Source organism: Mesocricetus auratus, unplaced genomic scaffold (assembly GCF_017639785.1).
Source record: "Mesocricetus auratus isolate SY011 unplaced genomic scaffold, BCM_Maur_2.0 Super-Scaffold_4256, whole genome shotgun sequence".
Classification (NCBI taxonomy): Eukaryota; Metazoa; Chordata; class Mammalia; order Rodentia; family Cricetidae; genus Mesocricetus; species Mesocricetus auratus.
In genome coordinates, this window is record NW_024429182.1 from 92,420,569 (window position 1) to 92,439,941 (window position 19,373).

Here is a 19,373-nt window from a genome sequence, read left to right on the forward strand (position 1 = left end):
ATTGTGAATGGGAATGTGTCCATGATCTCTTTCTCTGTGTGTCTGTTGTTGGTGTAGAAGCTGTTCTGTAGAATTTTGGGGATCTCTTATTGATAGTATCATGTCAACTACAAATAGGGATAATTTGACTTCTTTTCCTATTTATGTCCTTTTAATTTCCTTCACTTGCCTTTTTGCTCAAGCTAATGCTTCAAGCACAATACTGAAAAGGGAGGAGTGAGGACAATTCAGAGCTCTGCTCATTCCTGACATCAGTGGAATTTCTTCAAGTTTTTCTCCATTTAAGATGATGTTGGCTCTGGGTTTCACATCCATACCTTTTGTCATATTGAAGGATATTTCTCCTAGTCCTAATCTCTCTCAGACTTTTACTGTGAAGGCATATTGAATTTTGTCAAAGGCTTTTTCTACATCTATTGAGATGATAATGTGATTTTTGCCTTTAATTCCTTTGGTTTGTTACATTTATTTTCCTGTGAATGCTGAATCATTTCTGCGTCTTGGGAATAAAACCAACTTGGTCATGGTGTGTAATCTTTTTGGCATGTCTGTATTCAGTTTAGAAATATTTTACTGAAATTTTTTTCTTTTTTTATTTTAATTTTAAATAGCTTGTTTTACATGTCAATCCCAGTTCCCTCTCCCTCCCCTCCTCCCTCACCCCCCTACCACCCCCCCATCCTCCCACCCTATTGCCAATTCTTTCCACATAGGGAATATCTAGATTCTGTCATTTCACTCAAGGTAGGGTCCAGGTACTTCCCTAAGAGTCCAGGCAGAGAGAGCACCCTCTTTGTGTTATGGACACACGACATCTGTTTGTATTCGAGGGATAAACACTGATCCACTGCTCAGGACCGCACAGATAGCCCAGGCCTCCTCATTGACTCTCACATTCAGGGGTTCTGGATCGGCCCCCTGCTGGCCTCCCCGCTGTCTGTCTGGGGTCCAAGAGCTCTCCCCTGTTCAGATCAGCTGTCTCTGCTGGTTTTGCCAGCCCATTCTTTGCCAATTTGCTCTTAGCTCCTCTCTCTCTGTCGCTGGGTTCCTTGGGTTCTGTTCAGTGTTTAACTGTGGGTGTTTGCCTCTGCTTCCATCAGTCACTGGATGAAGGCTCCAGGATGGTTATGGACATCAAGTTCAGAATTTTTAAAATCTATGTGTATCAGGCATACTGGCCTGCAGTTTTCTTTTTTGTTACTGCTGTGATACTAGTGTCACAGAAGGAGTTTGGAAGTGTGTCTTCTGTTAATTTTTAATACTTTAGAAGTATTGGCTGTAGATCTGGTAAAATTCTCCTGTGAATCTATCTAGCCCTGGAAAAATTTTTAATTAGCAGGATTTTTATTACTATTCTACTAATTTGTTATGGGTCTGCATAGGTTGTTGACTACTTCTTAAAAGTATTCACTTATAATGTTCTGACTTTCTTTGTTGTCTGTAATATTTTCCTGTTTGTTAAAGGAAGCTTTTTCTTGCTAGCCGCTTTGGTTTATCCCCCACCAGCCGTCTGGGCTCTGCCGCATTGTAGTCCCCAAATAACCACACAACCCCCCAATATCCCCTCATTTCCCCAGGGAGGGTGAGGCCCTCCATGGGGGTATCCATAGTCTGTCTTTCATGCAAGGCAGGGGCTAGACCCTCCCCAAGAGTTCAGGGTGAGAGTGCATTTCTCATTGTTGGATGGGAGCCCAAATTCCATGTGTATACCTGGGTTAAATACTGATCTATTAGCCAAAGCTCAATAGATTACCTAGGCTTCCTCACTGACACCCACATTCAGGGAGTCTTGATCAGTGACATGCTGGATTCCCAGGCATCAGTCTGGGATTCAAGAGATAACCCTTGTCAGGTCAGCTGTTTCTGGGGGTTAAACCAGCCCCCTTTCGTCATCATTCCTCCCTCTCTGTCACTGGATTTCTTGAGTTCAGCTCAGTGCTTAGCTGTGGGAGTCTGCCTCTTCTTCCATCAGCCACTAAATGAAGTTTCTGTTTCTCAGACTCTCTGGCCATGGGATTGTAGGCTGGCACTCCCCAGATCTATATCTAAAATCCATATATGAGAGAGTACATGCTGTGTTTCTCTTTTGTGACTGGGTTACCTCGCTCAGGATGGTTTCTTCTAGTGCCATCCATTTGCTTGAAAACCTCAGGATTGCATTATTTTTTTCTGCTGAATAGTACCCCATTGTGTAAATGTACCACATTTTCTCTATCCACTCTTTGGTTGAGGGGCATCTAGGTTGCTTCCAAGTTCTAGATATTACAAATAATGCTGCTATGAATATAGTGGAACAGACATCCTTGTTGTATGAATGGGCATCTTTTAGATATATGCCAAAGAGTGGAGTTGCTGGGTCTTGTGGTAGGTTTATTCCCATTTTTCTGAGGAATCTCCATACTGATTTCCAAAGTGGCTGAACAAGTTGGCCCTCCCACCAGCAATGGAGGAGTATTCCCTTTCACCGCATCCTCTCCAGCATAAATTGTCCTTGGTGTTTTTGACTTAGCCATTCTAACAGGAGTATGATGGTATCTCAGAGTTGTTTTGATTTGCATTTCGCAGATGGCTAAGGATGTTGAGCACTTTCTCAAGTGTCTCTTAGCCATTTTAGACTCCTCTATTGAAAATTCTCTATTTAGTTCAGTACCCCACTTTTTAATTGGATCTTTTGGTGTTTTAGAGACTTGCTTCTTGAGTTCTTTGTAAATTTTGGAGATTAGCCCTCTGTCAGATGTGGGGTTAGTGAATGTTTTTTCTCATTCTGTGGGCTGACTTTTTGTCTTGCTGACTGTGTCCTTTGGCTTACAGAAGTTTCTCAGTTTCAGGAGGTCCGATTAATTAATTGTTGATCTCACTGTCTGTGCTACTGGTGTTATGTTCAGGAAACTGTCTCCTGTACCAATTCGTTCAAGGGTACCACCCACTTTCTCTTTTAAGAAGTTCAATGTGGCTGGATTTATGTTGAGTTTTTTGATCCATTTGGACTTAAGTTTTGTGCATGGCGATAGACATTCTTCTACATGCCAGCATCCAGTTATGCCAGCACCATTTGTTGAAGATGCTTTTCTTTATTCCATTGTATATTTTTAGCTTCTTTGTCAAAGATCAGATGTTCATACGTGTGTGGGTTAATATCAGGGTTTTCAATTCAATTCCATTGGTCTACCTGTCTATTTTTGTGCCAATACTAAGCTGTTTTCAGGACTACAGCTCTATAATAGGGCTTGAAGTCAGGGAGGGTGATGCCTCCGGACGTTGCCTTGTTGAACAGGGCTGTTTTGGCTATCCTGGGTCTTTTCTCTTTCCATACAAAATTGATTATTGTTCTTTCAAGGTCTATGAAGAATTGTGCTGGTATTTTGATAGGGATTAAATTGAGTCTGTAGATTGCTTTTGGCAAGATTGCCATTTTTACTACATTGATCCTACCTATGCAAGAGCATGGGAGATCTTTCCGTTTTCTGAGGGCTTCTTTAATTTCTTTCTTTAAAGACTCAATATTCTTGCCATACAGGTCTTTCACTTGTTTGGTTAGTGTTACACCAAGGTATTTTATGTTGTTTGTGGCAATTGTAAAGGGCTATGTGATGAAGGGAAGTCCTATGTATATGTCAATAAAGCACTGTTGGGCCAATAGGGAACCAAGATAAGTGGTACTAGGAGTCCAGGAGAACTCTGGGAAGGAGAAACACAGAGAGTCAAGATGTAACGCCATGGGGTAGGAAGCCCAGAACTATTCTCCGGTAAGAGAAATACTTAGATTAACAATTATGGGGTAATTACTTAAGTCAGAGCTAGCCAGTAAGAAACAAGCAAGGCCAACAGCTTCATAATTAATATAGCCTCCTGTGTGTTTATTTGGGATTAATGCGGCTCTAGAACCAGGCTGGCAGGAAGGCTTCTCTCAAAGAAAAAGGCTTCCCTTAACAGTGATGTTTCTCTGATTTCTTTCTCAGCCCTTTATCATCTGTATATAGTAGGGCTACTGATTTTCTTCAGTGGATCTTGTGGCCTGCCACTTTGCTGAAGCTGTTAATCAGATGTAATAGTTCCCTGGTAGAGTTCTTTGGGTCATTTATGTAAACTATCATATCATCTGCAAATAGTGAAAGTTTGACCTCTTCCTTTCGAATTTGTATCCCCTTGATCTCTTTTTATTGTCGTATGGCTCTGGCTAGAACTTCAAATACAATATTGAAAAGGTATGGAGAGAGTGGACAGCCTTGTCTTGTTCCTGATTTTAGAGGAAGCTCGTTGAGTTTCTGTTGCATTTAGTTTGATGTTGGCTGTTGGTTTGCTGTATATAGCTTTTATTATGTTTAGGTATGTTCCTGTTATCCCAGATTTCTCCAAAACCTTTATCATGAAGGGGTGTTGGATTTTGTCAAAGGCTTTTTCAGCATCTAGTGAGATGATCATGTGATTTTTGTTTTTCAGCTTGTTTATATGGTGGATTACATTGATTGATTTTCATATGATCGAACCATCCCTGCATCCCTGGCATGAAACCTACTTGATCGTGGTGAATGACTGTTTTGATGTGTTCTTGGATCTGATTTGCCAGTATTTAATTGAGTATTTTTCCATCAATGTTCATGAGAGATATTGGTCTGAAGTTCTCTTTCTTAGTTGTGTCTTTGTGTGGCTTGGCGATCAAGGTAATTGAAGCATCGTAGAAAGAGTTTGGCAAAGACCCTTCTGCTTCTATTGCATGGAATACTTTGAGAAGAATTGGTATAAGCTGTCCTTGAATTTCTGGTAGAATTCTGCACTGAGGCCATCTGGACCAGGGCTTTTGTTTCCGTTGGGAGACTTTTGATGACTGCTTCTATTTCCATAGGGGTTATAGGTCTATTTAAATTGCTCAACTGTTCTTGATTTAATTTTGGCAAGTGATAGCTATTCAGGAAGTCATCCATTTCCTTTAAATTTTCGAATTTTGTGGACTACAGGTTTTCAAAGTATGACCAGATGATTCTCTGGATTTCCTCAGAGTCCGTTGTTATGTCCCCCTTTTCATTTCTGATTTTGTTAATTTGCATGTTCACACTCTGGTGTTTGGTAAGTTTGGACAAAGGTTTGTCTATCATGCTGATTTTCTCAAAAAACCAACTCTTCGTTGCATTGATTCTTTGTATTGTTTTCCTAGTTTCTACTTTATTGATTTCAGCCCTCAGTTTGATTATATCCCTGTATCTACTCCTCCTAGGGGAGTTTGCTTCTATGTGTTCTAGAGATTTCAGCTGTGCTGTTAATTCTCTAGGATAACTACTCTCTAGTTTCTTCATGTGGGCACTTAGTGCTATGAACTTCCCCCGAAGCACTGCTTTCAAACTGTTCCATAGGTTTGGGTATGTTGTGTCTTCATTCTCATTGAATTCTAGGAAGTCTTTAATTTCTTTTTTATTTCTTCTTTGACCCACGAATGGTGCAGTTTTGCATTATTCAATTTCCATGAGTTTGTAGGTTTTCTGCAATTTGTGTTGTTCTTGAATTCTAATTTTAACGCATGGTGGTCTGATAAGATACATGGAGTTATTCCAATTTTTTGCAGCTGCTGAGGTTTGACATGTTGCCAAGTATGTGGTCCATTTTTTAGAAGGTTCCATGTGGTGGTGAGAAGAAGGTATATTCTTCCTGTTCCCCCATGACCAACTCCCTTCCTCTTTAGCCCCTCTATTCTTCCCAGGTTGGTCATGGGGGAACAGGAATTTGAGGGGGTGTGGGTAGAATAGGGGGAAGAGAGAATCATAGGATCGAAGACAGATCAGGCAACAGAGTGACCTCGAGTGATCTAAAGGTATAACATCAATTGGCAAGCTAAGCAATAGTGGAGGGACCACCTCGAATGCCCATTCCTGATAATGAACTTGATGTCTATAACCATCTGGGAGCCTTCATCCTGTGACTGATGGAAGCAGAGGCAAACCCAAAATTAATTACTGAACTGAACCCAAGGAACCCAGTGACAGAGAGAGAGGAGTGATGAGCAAATTGGCAAAGAATGGGCTGGCAAAACCAGCAGAGACAGCTGATCTGAACAGGGGAGTACTCTTGGACCCCAGACCGACAGTGGGGAGGCCAGCATGGGACTGATCTGGATCCCCCAAATGTGAGTGTCAGTGAGAAGGCTTGGGCAACCTATGGGGTCCTGAGCTGTGGATCAGTGTCTATCCCTGGTATACAAACTGTCTTCATGTGCCTATAGCACAAAGAGAGATGCCCTCTCAGCCTGGACTCTTAGGGGAGTGCCTTGACCCTACCAAGAGTAAAATGACAGACTCTAGATATCCCCTATGTGGAAGGATTTGGCAATAGGGTGGGAGGGAGGGGGGAAGGGGAGTGGGGGAGGAGGGAGGGAGAGGGAACTGGGATTGACATGTAAAACAAGCTATTTAAAATTAAAATAAAAAATGATAATAAAAAAGAAGGTATATTCTTTTTTATGTGGAAGAAATGTTCGGTAGATGTCTGTTAATCCCAGTTGGGTCATTACTTCTATTAGACCCTTTCCTTCAAATTTCTGTCAAGTATTTCTGTCTAGTGGTGAGAGTGGGGTGTTGAAATCTTCCACTATAATCGTGTGGGGCTTTATATGTGATTTGAGTTTTAGTAATGTTTCTTTTATGAATATGGATGCCTTTGTATTTGGGGGTATAGATGTCCAGAATAGAAACTTCTTCTTGGTGGATTTCGCTTGTGATAAGTATGTAATGACCTCCTTCATCTCTTTTGATTGATTTTATTTTAAAATCTAATTTGTTAGATATTAGGATTGCTACCCCTGCTTGTTTCTTGGGTCCATTTGATTGGAAAATCTTTTCCCAACCTTTAACTCTTAGGTAATGTCTGTCTTTGAGGGTGAGGTGTGTTTCTTGTATGCTGCAGAAGGATGGGTTCTGTCTTCAAATCCATTCTGTTAGCCTGTGTCTTTTTATGGGTGAATTAAGGCAATCAATATTGAGGGATATTAATGACCATTGATTGCTCATTCTTCTTTGATTTGGAATGGTTGCTGGTGGTGGAATTATGTGTGGAATTCCACCCCTTGCCCTTTTGCTGTTGGTAAAATGGGATTATCTAATGCCTATGTTTTTCTGGTTGTAGTTCATTTCCTTGTGTTGGAGTTTTCCCTCCAAAACATTCTGTAGGGCTAAGTCAGTGGATATGTATTGCTTGAGTCTAGTTTTCTCATGGAATATCTTGTTTTCTCCATCTATAGTGATTGAGAGCTTTGCTGTGTATATTAGTCTGGGCTGGCATCCATGGTCTCTTAGTGTTGGTAGAATATTTATCCTGGACCTTCTGGCTTTCAGAGTTTCCATGGAAAAGTCAGGTGTAATTCTGATAGGTTTGCAAAAGGTATGTCCCAGATTAAAAGGTGGATCTTCCCACATTAAAAGAGCTATATTAATGATCCATATTTACACCTCAAAAGATCCAATTAAAAGTGGGTCTTCCTGTGGGTGGTGTACAACTTTAATCCCAGCACTCAGGAGACAGAGACAGGTGCAACTCTGTGAATTTAAGGTCGGCCTAGTCTACAAAGTGAGTCCCAAGACATCTAAGGCTCTTATACAGAGAAATCCCATCCCAAAAAAGAAGAAGAAAAACAAAGATAACAAAAAACAAAGTTGATCTTCCCACTTCAAATGATTAATAAGAAATGTCCTCTTGACAGGTGTATGCAGTTGCTTGGGTTTTAGTTAATTCCAGATGTAGTCAAGATGACAGCCAAAAACAGTCATCATAGATTATATAATGACATCCTTCCTTTAAAACAAATATTCCTGGATTTACACATTTGTGACTATTCTAATTTCAATCTATTATGATCAAAGAAACCTTTTATTACTTCAGTCTTTTAAGATTTATTGATATTATCTGATGCTTGGCATATGGAAAATGTTTATGTGTCGTATAGAAGAATACATGTCTTGTTTTAGGGTGGAGTGTGGTGTATACATTCAGTTTTACTAGATTATGGTGTTGTTTTAGTCCACTTATTTCCTTATTAATCTTCTATCGCATCATAGTCTTTATTGAAATCTATATCTTTAGGGGTGAGTCCACAATACTGTTCATGCCCCTCTTGGGCATGGACAGGTGTATGGGCACAGGAGAGGATAAAAGGAAAGGGAAAGCAAAAATTTGCTGTCTTGGAAGCCTGACACGCTTCGATTTTCCCAGCTTGTGTGTAAGTTTTATCCAGTTAATAAATACATTAGTTTCTCCATTGCATTGACCCCTTTACATATATCTATTATTTATTAATTGGTTCCCTGTGTGTGTTCTGTGTGCCAAGGCACATGAATGACAGTCAGAGGGCAACTTGCAGAGATTACCATCATTGAGTTCAAGTCATCAAGCTTAGCAACAAAGACCCTTACATGCCAAGCTATCTTGCTGGCCCTTGTATGCATTGCATTGAGAGGTATCTATTTAGGTCTACTGTCCACTTTTTTGCTTTTACAATTTTTGTTTGGAGAGAAAGGGATTGGGATGGACAGAAAGTGTGTTTTCAGGAACATTTGTAAAGGTGAGAAGACAACTCATGGGAGTCATTTCTGGTGGTATAGATCCTAGAGATTAAATTCAGACAAAGAGACAAGAACTTTAATCCATTGAGCCATCTCACAGGCTTCCTATTGTCTACTTTTGAATCAATTTCTTTCCTCTCATCATTGAGAATTCTTAGTTCTTTACATACCCTGGATACTAATGGTGCTGTCAGGCATATCATTTTCAAGTTCTTATAACCTGTTGTCAGTTCACTTCTCAGGTAATTTCTGTGTGTATATCCTACTTTCAGAATACATGCAGTTTTGTAAATTCCTATAGACTGAGAGATTTTGATCTTCTGCTTCTGCACAAAATCTCTTTCCCCAGTTAATTTTAGGTTTCTAGCATGCCTGTGGTTTGCTTTGTAATCCTATTCTGTGTATAAGTGGGTTGTTCTTCTGCCCTTCTACCCTTCACATAGAAATTTTATTTTACATATTCATTGATCTTGAGATAGATCTAAGCTAGGCAGAAAAAAAGCATTCTGTTGTTCTCCCTCTAGAAGCAGAGATCAATAGAAACATGGACTATCTTCAAGACCTCTCCTGAGTAAAGGGAGGTAAAGCAATTCTATAATACATCCTAACAATTTTTAAGCTGCCTTTTTCTTGAATTATCATGTTCTTCATTTCTTTTTGTTGATTGGTTGGTTTGGTTTAGTTTGGCTTTTTGAGACAAAGTCACACATTGTCCTCTAAGGTAGTCTGGGAATTCACCATGTATCTGACACTGGCTTCTTTTTTTGTTACTTTGAGAAGCATTTTCTGTTTGATTATTTCAGTTGTTCTTTTGGGTTACTGACAGAGATCACCTATGAACAAAAACATTTTATTTATTCCTTTGTAACATGTGTATCTTTTATTTTTCATTTACCTTGCATAGGATTCCTAAGAAAATTTTAATTCTTTGGGGTTTTCTGATGATCTGAAGAAAAGGCACAGTGTCTCTTTAGATTACCTTCTGCCATTCCTGTGTGATTATACAAATGTGTTAGTCATTATTCATGTTACACACCTCTTTTACCAGGCATTCTTCACTGTATAGCACACTTTTGTGGGCTTTAAACATCTTAACTGTTATACATATGTTTATTTATATGTTGATGAGTATGTGTCATGTAACTATGGGTTAGTTGCCAGTGCTACAGTACATATATGAGTGGAACTTAAACTTGTTGCCAGGTGCCATTAAACACTTAGCCATCTCATGAGATCTTAACCTTAAATTTTTTCAAGTTGTTTTTTGTATTTTCATTAAAAGGTTGCTCGCAATGACTGAGTACACTATTATAGTTGATATTCAAATTTTAGTGACTTACAGAATACAGGGAGAACAGGATGAAAATAAGAATGTGTTTTAAAACTTTTTGTGTTGTATTAATAACTACCTGAGACTACATACATCATTTGTTATTTAAATACATACTTTATAGTGTAGAGAATATCAGTAAAAATTTTACGTTATTCAAAGAAAAGATAAAGTGTAAAAGGGATTGGGCATACATCAAGTTAGTAACACATCTAAAGAGTAGGACAGAAGAGTAATATGGCGAGAATATAAATAAATTGCCTTCTAATTCTGGAGACAGGGAATTTCAATAAAGCACTGGTGTCAGGTGGAGAAGTTCTTGCTACATCATCACATGAAGTAGAGAAGTAAAGGGGTGAAAGGAGTGTGAACTTACCTTTTCACAGTCATTAAAACTACGTATTATAAGTCTAAATGTGAGTTTTGACTGGGACACATACTCAAATGATAGCAAATGTATTAACTATGATTACAACACAACAAAAATATACAGAAGGCAAAATCTAAAGGAGATATAACAGGAGTCCTAATGAAAGGAGATTGAAGGCAGGTTTAAGACAGTAGATTAAATATTATTAGCATACTAATTTACATTATTAGCTTATTAATTTATATGCAGAGAAAAAAGAATAAATAGGACTCTTGCTTATAGTACTGTAATTCAGTAGGGCAAAATGATAGGAGGAAGGGAAATTTCAGTAAGTATGAAAGTAAAGTGTGAAATCTTATCTCACTGAATGCTTTGGAGGCAATGAGGGAGAAGTTTCCATTAATTTGATAAAATATTGGATACAGAAGGGTATTTGTTTCTACATACATAGGTGTGGATATTATTAACAATTATTTCTTCATATGATTCAAAGATGAAATTAACAACAGAGGAATAAAGAGTAAGAGTAACCAGCACAAAACAAATTATTAGTGTTTCTAAATGCCAGGAAAGAAATTTAATATTATAAAACAACCTATAAAAAAAGTGGTGGAGCCAGGCGTGGTGATGCACACTGGTAATACCGGAAGTCAGGAAGCCAAGGAAGGAAAATCATGAGTCCAGCCTAGGCTAAATAGCATGAGCTGCATAGTATGACCCTAACTGAAGAGGAAGGGAAAAGTGACAGAAATAGGAATGGAACCAGTTAACAGTGGTTTTGCAAAAATTAATAAAGAAAACATAATCAATTGATATCACTTGTTTTTAAAAACATCAAGTAATCTCAGGTATGTTATCAAACACCATCCTTCAGGTTAATTCCCTCAAAGCAATTGATTGTCTGCTAGAAGAAGCTTAAAAACTAGGCAAAGTTGCAGGTGGTGGTGGTAGGTTCCTTTAATATCTTCACTCAGAAAAGTGATCTCTGAGTTCAAGTCCAGCCTGGTCTAAAGAGTGAGATCCAAAATAGCCAGGACTCAACAGAGGAACTCTCTTTGGGGAAAAAAGAGAAAGAGAGAAAAAAAATCAGGCAAAGTAACAACTCACCATAGTATGCAACAAGACAAGATACACCATGCTGAGAACACCCACAATGATAGAATGCACATGCACGTGCACACATACACACACACACACACACACACACACACACACACACACTGATTCAAAATACATTGGAACAATTGCAGGAAATGAAAAAAACCTAACATTAATAATTCACCTTTCTGGCCACACAGCTGACACTTCCTAAGGTCAGCACACAGAGAGACTAACAACACATCTGTTTTTCACAGAGCCAAGGTAACAACAAGATGAGCCTCAGCCTACATGAAGTCAAGATCTCCAAGAGATGCTGACAGAAGTGGGGCTGTCTGTTGACTACTGGCTGCCTAAGCTTAAAGAAGACCTGGGTGTGACCTGTGCCCAGGACTTACAACACTTAGAAGAAAAAGACCTGCCATGCCTCCTACGCAGCCTGTATCCGAGAATGTGGCAAGGTAGTCGGGATAAATGACACAGAGACCAATCGGTTGTGTTAAGAAAACTTTATGCTCCCCAAATCGGCTTAGGAGAACTTCCCAAGAAAAAACGCTTCCCTTCAGAAAGACTTCTGCCATCCATACACGTGCAAATCTCACACAGCCCTCTCACACACCTCTCACAGACCTCTCCTTCCTCCTGGCTTGTGGTTAAATCTCTGGCCCCAGAAATCAAAGTCAGGGTGTTTCAGTGACTGAGCCCTTATCAAACCCTTATCAGGAGCTTATGGCACTGAATTGTTTTCAGTAAACATGTTTTCAGTTTCAGTTGTCTGCTCCCAGGCTGATGTAGGGGTGGGTTTCCGGCCAGGGTCTGTGATCCCCACAAAGACCTCCAGAAGTTGAAGACCCAGACACAACACACATGGGAGAAAAAGGCCCTAGAGAAGCTGCTTGACCTCTCACAGCCAAATAGTGTTGCAGAGTTCCAGGAGACTCCAGGACAGATGATAAAGAACAGGCAGGGGCAGGCAGGACAGGCACTGCAGGAACTGAGGGCCTTGCAGTCACAAGGGAAGCACAGACAGGAAGAGGCAGTGAGGAGGAAAGAAGCAGAGCTGAGACAAGCAATGGAGATCCCTGAAGAGTGCTGGCCTGGACCCAAAGTGCCCCTAAAAGACGTCACTGAAACAATGGAGAGACATCTCAGTCACATAGAATAGACACTGGCAAACAGTGAAAACTTCTCACATAGAGACCTGGTAAGATGGGCATCTGGAGGGCTGGCTCGGCAGGGAATTTATAAGACCTCCCACCAAAAAGACCTGGTACCAAGGAGAGCAGAACTACTCAGGATCCCCCAGGAATTCTTCCTCTTTGGATCTGAGCAAGGAAAATGGGTGGAAACAAAAAAAAAAAAAAACTCAGATCTTCCAAAGAAGAATCCCTGTTGACTGAAACTGTGGAGAAGCTTGGTTTCAGGTTAAAACTTGTCAGTTAAGGGTGTAGGCTAGGGATTTAGTTCAGAAGGTGGGATGGACAAAGCCAAGCATTCAGAATCCACAGATGCCCACCCGTCATATTCTAAACACACTTATTTCTCCTCATCGATGTTTAGCTATAACCCACTGGCATCCTTCCACTTCAGCAATGATCAGCTCCAGCTCTCCACTGCTGCTCGTTTGTTGTTGTTGTTATTATTCGAGGGATAAACACTGATCCACTGCTCAGGACCCCATAGGTATCCCAGGCCTCCTCATTGACTCTCACATTCAGGGGGTCTGGATCGGTCCCATGCTGGCCTCCCAGCTGTTGGTCTGGGGTCCAAGAGCTCTCCCTTGTTCAGATCAGCTGTCTCTGCTGGTTTTGCCAGCCCATTATTTGCCAATTTGCTCTTTGTTCCTCTCTCTCTGTTGCTGGGTTCCTTGGGTTCTGTTCAGTATTTAACTGTGGGTGTTTGCCTCTGCTTCCATCAGTCACTGGATGAAGGCTCCAGGATGGCTATAGACATCAAGTTCACTATCAGGAATAGGCATTCGAGGTGGTCTCTACACTATTGCTTAGCTTGCCAATTGGTGTCATCCGTTTAGATCACTAGATGTCACAAAATGGTCCACTGCTGCTCTTAAAGAACTGAAAATCATTGAAGAGCAGCTGGAACACACTGATGCACCAGACAGATTCCTTATAGTGACAAACAGGACTGAAAACTTCTTCAGCAGATTTGGCTCTAATGCTAACTAAGGCCTTCTGCACCTTGGGGAAATCTACTGCTGGAAGGCCATTTCAGAGTGTTTCAAAAGTGACCATCTGGATTGTATGAAGCAGCAGACAGCAGAAGCCTTGGAGAGTTAAGTAAGGGAGAGCTACAGTGGCTTTGGGATTGAAGTTGTGGGAGAGATAACAACATCAGACTCACAATCAATAAGATCCTACAAAAATTCAACTATAATCTGTAGGGAGAGATCTTAGGAATCTGTACTGCTGAACTTGCCTGCTCCAACGTGGTCACAGATACATAGTAGGGACAGGATATAAGACCTTGGGGAGAGGAGGCATGCTCTCTTGGGGCACGATTGTATAGGAGATCAGAGTGTGCTGACCCCAGTTCTCAGCTTCTCATTTAAGTGACTTCTCCCTCTCAAATAAAGATAGTACAACCCCCATTTCCAATATCCTTGGGGTGGCTACTCTCTCATCTTCATAAATCCAAGTCCAACTATCTGTGGCCCAGATAAGTAGACTGCCAGAAGCTAATAGAATTGCTCAGTGGACAACTGGCCTTCTTGGCAGCAACAAAACCTGGTCTGTCATTGACAGAGAACTTGAGCTGGTGCCCATTTGGGACATCATCCACAGAAGCAATTTTAAGGACAAAGGTGAAAATTGGCAGTAGGAATAGAAATGAGGCAGAATTAACAGAACTCATGACTACCATCAAAAATTTACTAGAGATCTCTGACACTGCTCCCAGTATGGAAGAATGGTCGAAGGAGGATTCAAAACAAGGATTCAAGATTGATGAAGATCAAAGAAAATTGAAAGAAGCCAAATAAAAGCCACAGAAAAATATGGAACTTCAGAAAAAAATCCAAGTTGTCTTAAGTAAAGGAAAACTTGGTAACTCTTCAGGGACAACCATGGCACCTTTGGTGTAAGAAGGACAAAGAACTCTATCATCTGCAAGAAAAGGAGTATCAGAGCATTGAACAACACAAGACATTGAGACAGGAAAACAAAAAATACTATGGCAGCAGTTTGAAAAGGTTGACCTATCAATGATTTAATGCAATCAATCCTATAGAGTCTCACAGAAGACTCAGAAAATGACTTCTTATACTGGTTAAGTGTGGTTTTGGGAAATCTACCCATGAAACACATGGAGACTTTGCATGAAAAGGAACAATATTTGTGGTCACTGCTACAGTCAGAAAAGCAGAAGATCAACTCCTTGACATACTTGCAGAAGCAGACAGAAGCCATCTCTATTGAGATTCTTGACTGTACTTTTGGAATTGAGCACCTTCTCTGAGACGTCGGCCAGATCTCTGAAGCTCTGGAAGAAACTTTCTCCTCTAGAGATAGCCTTTTACTGTGCCTTCCTCAAATTGCTGCAGACCTGATGGTAGCTGGTGTTCCCACTGAGCTCATGGATGCTTCATGTGACTCTAAAATGGGTGACAGGTGTTTTTGACAAGATCTCAGAGAAAGTTGGAGGCAAAAGGATATTTGTTCTCTCAGTCCTTGGTCTGCAAAACTCAGGGAAGTCCATCCTGTTGAATGTACTGTATGGTTTAGAGTTCACAGTCAGTACAGGCAGGTGTACCAAGAGGGCCTATATGCAGCTCCTGAAGGTAGACAAGACATCCACAGAAGAACTTGGCTTTGATTTTGTGTTTGTTGTAGACACAGAAGGACTTAGAGTCCAGGACTCAACAACAAATTCCATAATTGGGACAATGAGTTGGCAGCATTTGTCACTGGCCTTGGGAACTTGACTCAGATCAATATTTTTGGACAGAATCCATTAGTGATGCAGAATGTCCTACAAATTGTAGTTCAGGCATTTCTGAGAATGAAACAAGTGAAAATCTCCCCCAGTTGACTCTTTGTCTATCAAAATGTGGGAGACGTTATAGCAAAAGTCCAAACTTTGGAAGGAAGAAGATGACTAGAACAGAGACTGGATGATATGACAGCATTAGCTGCTGAACAGGAAGAGTACACAAACATAATCACTTCAATGATGTCATTAAATTTGATGTCAATAGTCATGTCCTCTACTTTCCTCATCTCTGGGATGGCAATTATCCAATGGCCCCTCCCATTGGATCATGAAGGATCATGAAGATCCCAGATGTAAAATTTTGAATTCAAGATTTGTGGAAAACCCTTGTCAGTAAGAACTTCAGTTTCAGTTTCAGGAACACACAAGAGGTAATAGCCATGAGTAAACTGGAAACCATGTATAACCACTGGACTTGGGAGCTACGGAGTCATGTACTCGACTTACAGAATGATCAGTGAAACAATCAGATTCATAATGGGAAAATTCTGACACTCACAACGAATGCACTGGAGGGTCCACTTAACAAAAAAAATAGGAAATCACCAAGCTAGAATTTGACAAGTGTTTTGAAGAAGACCCAGATAGGGAAACATTGGTTCAGTGGAAAATAAGTCTTGAACATAAGCCATTAAACCTTAAAGATGCACTTTTTTCAGACACAAGAAAGAAAGTCAATGAACTTATTAGTCCTAAACAAAGCCAAGAAACACTAGAAAACCAAAAGTCACAATACAAAAATGAATTGTTAGAGAAGAGCCGAAAGTTGGCTTTAGATGTGAAAGATAAAGAATTAAGTGATTAAGAGATGCATGAGAAATTCAATCAGCTTTGGAAAAATTGGATCTACAACATGTCTTCTACTGTACCTCCTGTCAAAAAGCCTGACATTGATTTGGATTGTGAATGTATTTTTTCTAGGTTATTTCAAAAAGGAGAAAAAATTTCAGAAAGACTTAAATATAGGGATAGAGAAATATTTGCCATTAATTATGATAAGCATGTCCAAATGAGCAAAAAAGATATCATTTAATTCTGAAGAGTTTAGAATCCTGACATAAAGAGTCCATTAATAAAACTACTAAAAACGTTTTTTAAGATATAATGAAACAATTGAAAGCATTTTGATGCAAAGGCATGATTACAATCAGAATGATTTTCATGAAATCCTGAGGAAAATAAAACAAGTACTGAAATCTGTTCCCCCAGAGGAAGACTACACATTTACCAGAGACTATACAATTTTGACTTACCCTAGTGCTTATTCCAAATAGCATCTAAGAGATTCAAGGGAGTGCATGAGGTATTCGAGAATGCAAATGATCCTGTGAACTATCTGGAGAGGAAGAAAGATGATTTCTTCATGAGTTTTAAGTTCTCCTGCCAAAGTGCCACCTCCATCACATCCTTTATTGTCTTTGGCTCAAGTTCACTCCTGCTATCTATGCCACTATATGGTGGGGAATTGATCCTAAAGTAGCTGGGAACATAAAAGCCACCTGTCCTGCATTCAATAGAAGCAGGAATAACCTGGAGAAACATGCACTCATTTCTTTGGCAAAAGAAGAAAACTTTGAAAAGTATTGACAATACATTCATCAGCCAAAATCCTTTTTCAGGGATTACATTAGAGACTGTTCAGAAAAAAAAATGGTGATAAAGTAAAAACTATTTTTTTCTTTTATGGTTTTTTGAGACAGGGTTTCTCTGTATTGATTTGGAGGCTGTCCTGGAACTTGTTCTGTAGACCAGCCTGGCCTCGAATTCACAGAGATCCTCCTGCCTCTGACTCCTGAGTGCTGGGATTAAAGGCGTGCAACACCAACACCTGGCAAGTAAAAACCTTTTAAAAAATAAATTTAGTTGACATTAAGAATGCCATCCTCACAGGCATTCATAAGACCATAGAAGTAGCTAACAATGAAAGCAAAGCAGCATTGCTTCTGGCTGGTTGGATTTGTTCTGTGATCACCAAGGCAGCAACATAATCTTCCCAAGAAGAGACCTGACAAGCTCAAGCACCAAGAGATTAACGATACTGAGTTTCTCTTATATTTTTGGTTGTGAGCCTAGCCTTTAATGGCTGAGCCATCTCTCCAGCCCTGAGTTTCTCAAAGAGACCATGAGTGCAGCTTTGGATCCTGCAATGAGGAAAGTAGAAGAGAACTTCTCAAGGAGGCCCATAGATGAAATGGTTCCTGATGTTGAGAAAATTCTCTCTGAACATCTTTGTGGCTGCTAGAATCAGTGTCTTTTTGTAAAGCTATTTGCACATACACTATTCCCCATCATGAAGGAGATCACAGTATATCATTCCACCATCCTCAGGCTGTCAGTGGATGGTATTAAACTGACAACTTTGTCACTGTGTGCTGTACTACTTCTGTAACAAGTGATGGTTCATTTCTTTTAGATGACCTCCAGGAATTCCCATACAAGAAATACAGAGAAGTAGGAGGTGATTATGCCACATGAAGCATCATCCCAAACTCATCTAACCAGTCCTATTGGAAATGGTTTCTCTGTCACTTCTGATCAGACCTTGAAGTGAGATATGGAAAAAAATATACAGTTAGGTACTATTCCAGATTCTTGGAACAAAAATCACAAAGCAAGCAGTACTTTATGACTTGAAGCAGTAATTCCCACAAATAAAACACTAGCACTGCCACAAAAATTTAACATTAACCTTAGTACCTTGGCCAGCAGGACACAAGCCCAGAGAAACTTGGAATGAGGGAACAGGAGACACGAGAAACAGACAGCTTTCTGGTCAAGCTGCAAGATTTTTCTTAGGCACATTATATAGTAGTTAGGGTGAGAAACTAGTTACGGCGGAGTAATCAAAGAGGGGTTCGTTGCCTAGTAACCAGGCCACAGAATGTTGTTAGTCACTGGTCACTGAAGGTGAGCAGGGTAGCAGGTGAATATAAGCAGGGTGTTGGCAAGGTGAAAGGGTCGCAGAAGGAGGGGTTAAGTGATCGAATTGTGGAATGTTTCCTTTTCTGCCATCAGTCATTCCTGTGAGCCCAAGTTCTGTTCATCAGGAAGCTGGGGAGGTAGGAGGGTTGATTGGGACTAAACCTAGCTATTCTTTTAACACAATGGGCTTTTCTTTAAAAAAAGGCTGGCAATATTTACAAGAGGTCCTATACACCAATGATCGCACATTAGAGGCCTAATATCAATTTAGGGAGCACCTTCAAAGTTCTACCTTATAAATGAAATAAGTAAATATCAGCTAGTTACTACATCAGCATTTGAAGAATTTCTTCAAAGATATTTTTCTTTCTTGATTTCTGCTGAAACATAATACACTATATATGTAACTGTATGATAAAATCAGTATCCATACAAAAGCATATTTCATGCTTTTCTATTTTTAATATTTGTTTAAATATTTAATGACTGAGGGAATATTTTCTTATTAGAAGAAGATGCTAGATTTTCTAGCTGCCATAGATTCTTTTAGAACAATTGAATAGGAAATTCAGCCAACAGATACACCGCCCACTTTAGTTATGAGAAAAACTTGTTGACTTTCAATATATCAATATTCATTGATAATTGAAGATCCCAAACTAAAGCAATTTAAGTAGCCTCTGTTCTGGAAAAGAATAAACCAAATATGACCAGGAGAAAGCCATGAATTGGGGAAACATTTCCATCAAATAATGGAAAAACAAATAAAAACTCTATTTTTCTTATTATATTATTACTCTTACATTCATTGTATCTTGGTATTTTTCTGTTGGCCATTGAAAACAAATACAAATCACAAATGCTAGTATTCAAAACCTCATTTTACATAGCTAAAAACCATGCAATATGCATCAGTGACATGCCTACAAATTATACTGTTGCAATTGTGGCACGAATGTTTTAGAATTAACCAAACACCTTCTGATGGAATTTAAGATCCATTCCATGAATATATCCATACCTGAAACTGCTAAACATGCCAGTAATCTTATACTAGATGGGTCTTAGGCCTAGGGAAACACCTATTACTATTATTCAGGTA

General features: G+C 39.7%; 3 pseudogenes; all 3 read left to right on the top strand.

The window, feature by feature from the left end:
• Positions 1 to 12,140: 12,140 nt before the first annotated feature.
• LOC121143983 lies at positions 12,141 to 13,011 on the top strand (annotated as a pseudogene).
• Positions 13,012 to 13,602: 591 nt separating this feature from the next.
• Positions 13,603 to 17,047, top strand: LOC121133982 (annotated as a pseudogene).
• Positions 17,048 to 17,435: 388 nt separating this feature from the next.
• LOC121143984 lies at positions 17,436 to 19,059 on the top strand (annotated as a pseudogene).
• The last annotated feature ends 314 nt before the right edge of the window (positions 19,060 to 19,373 follow it).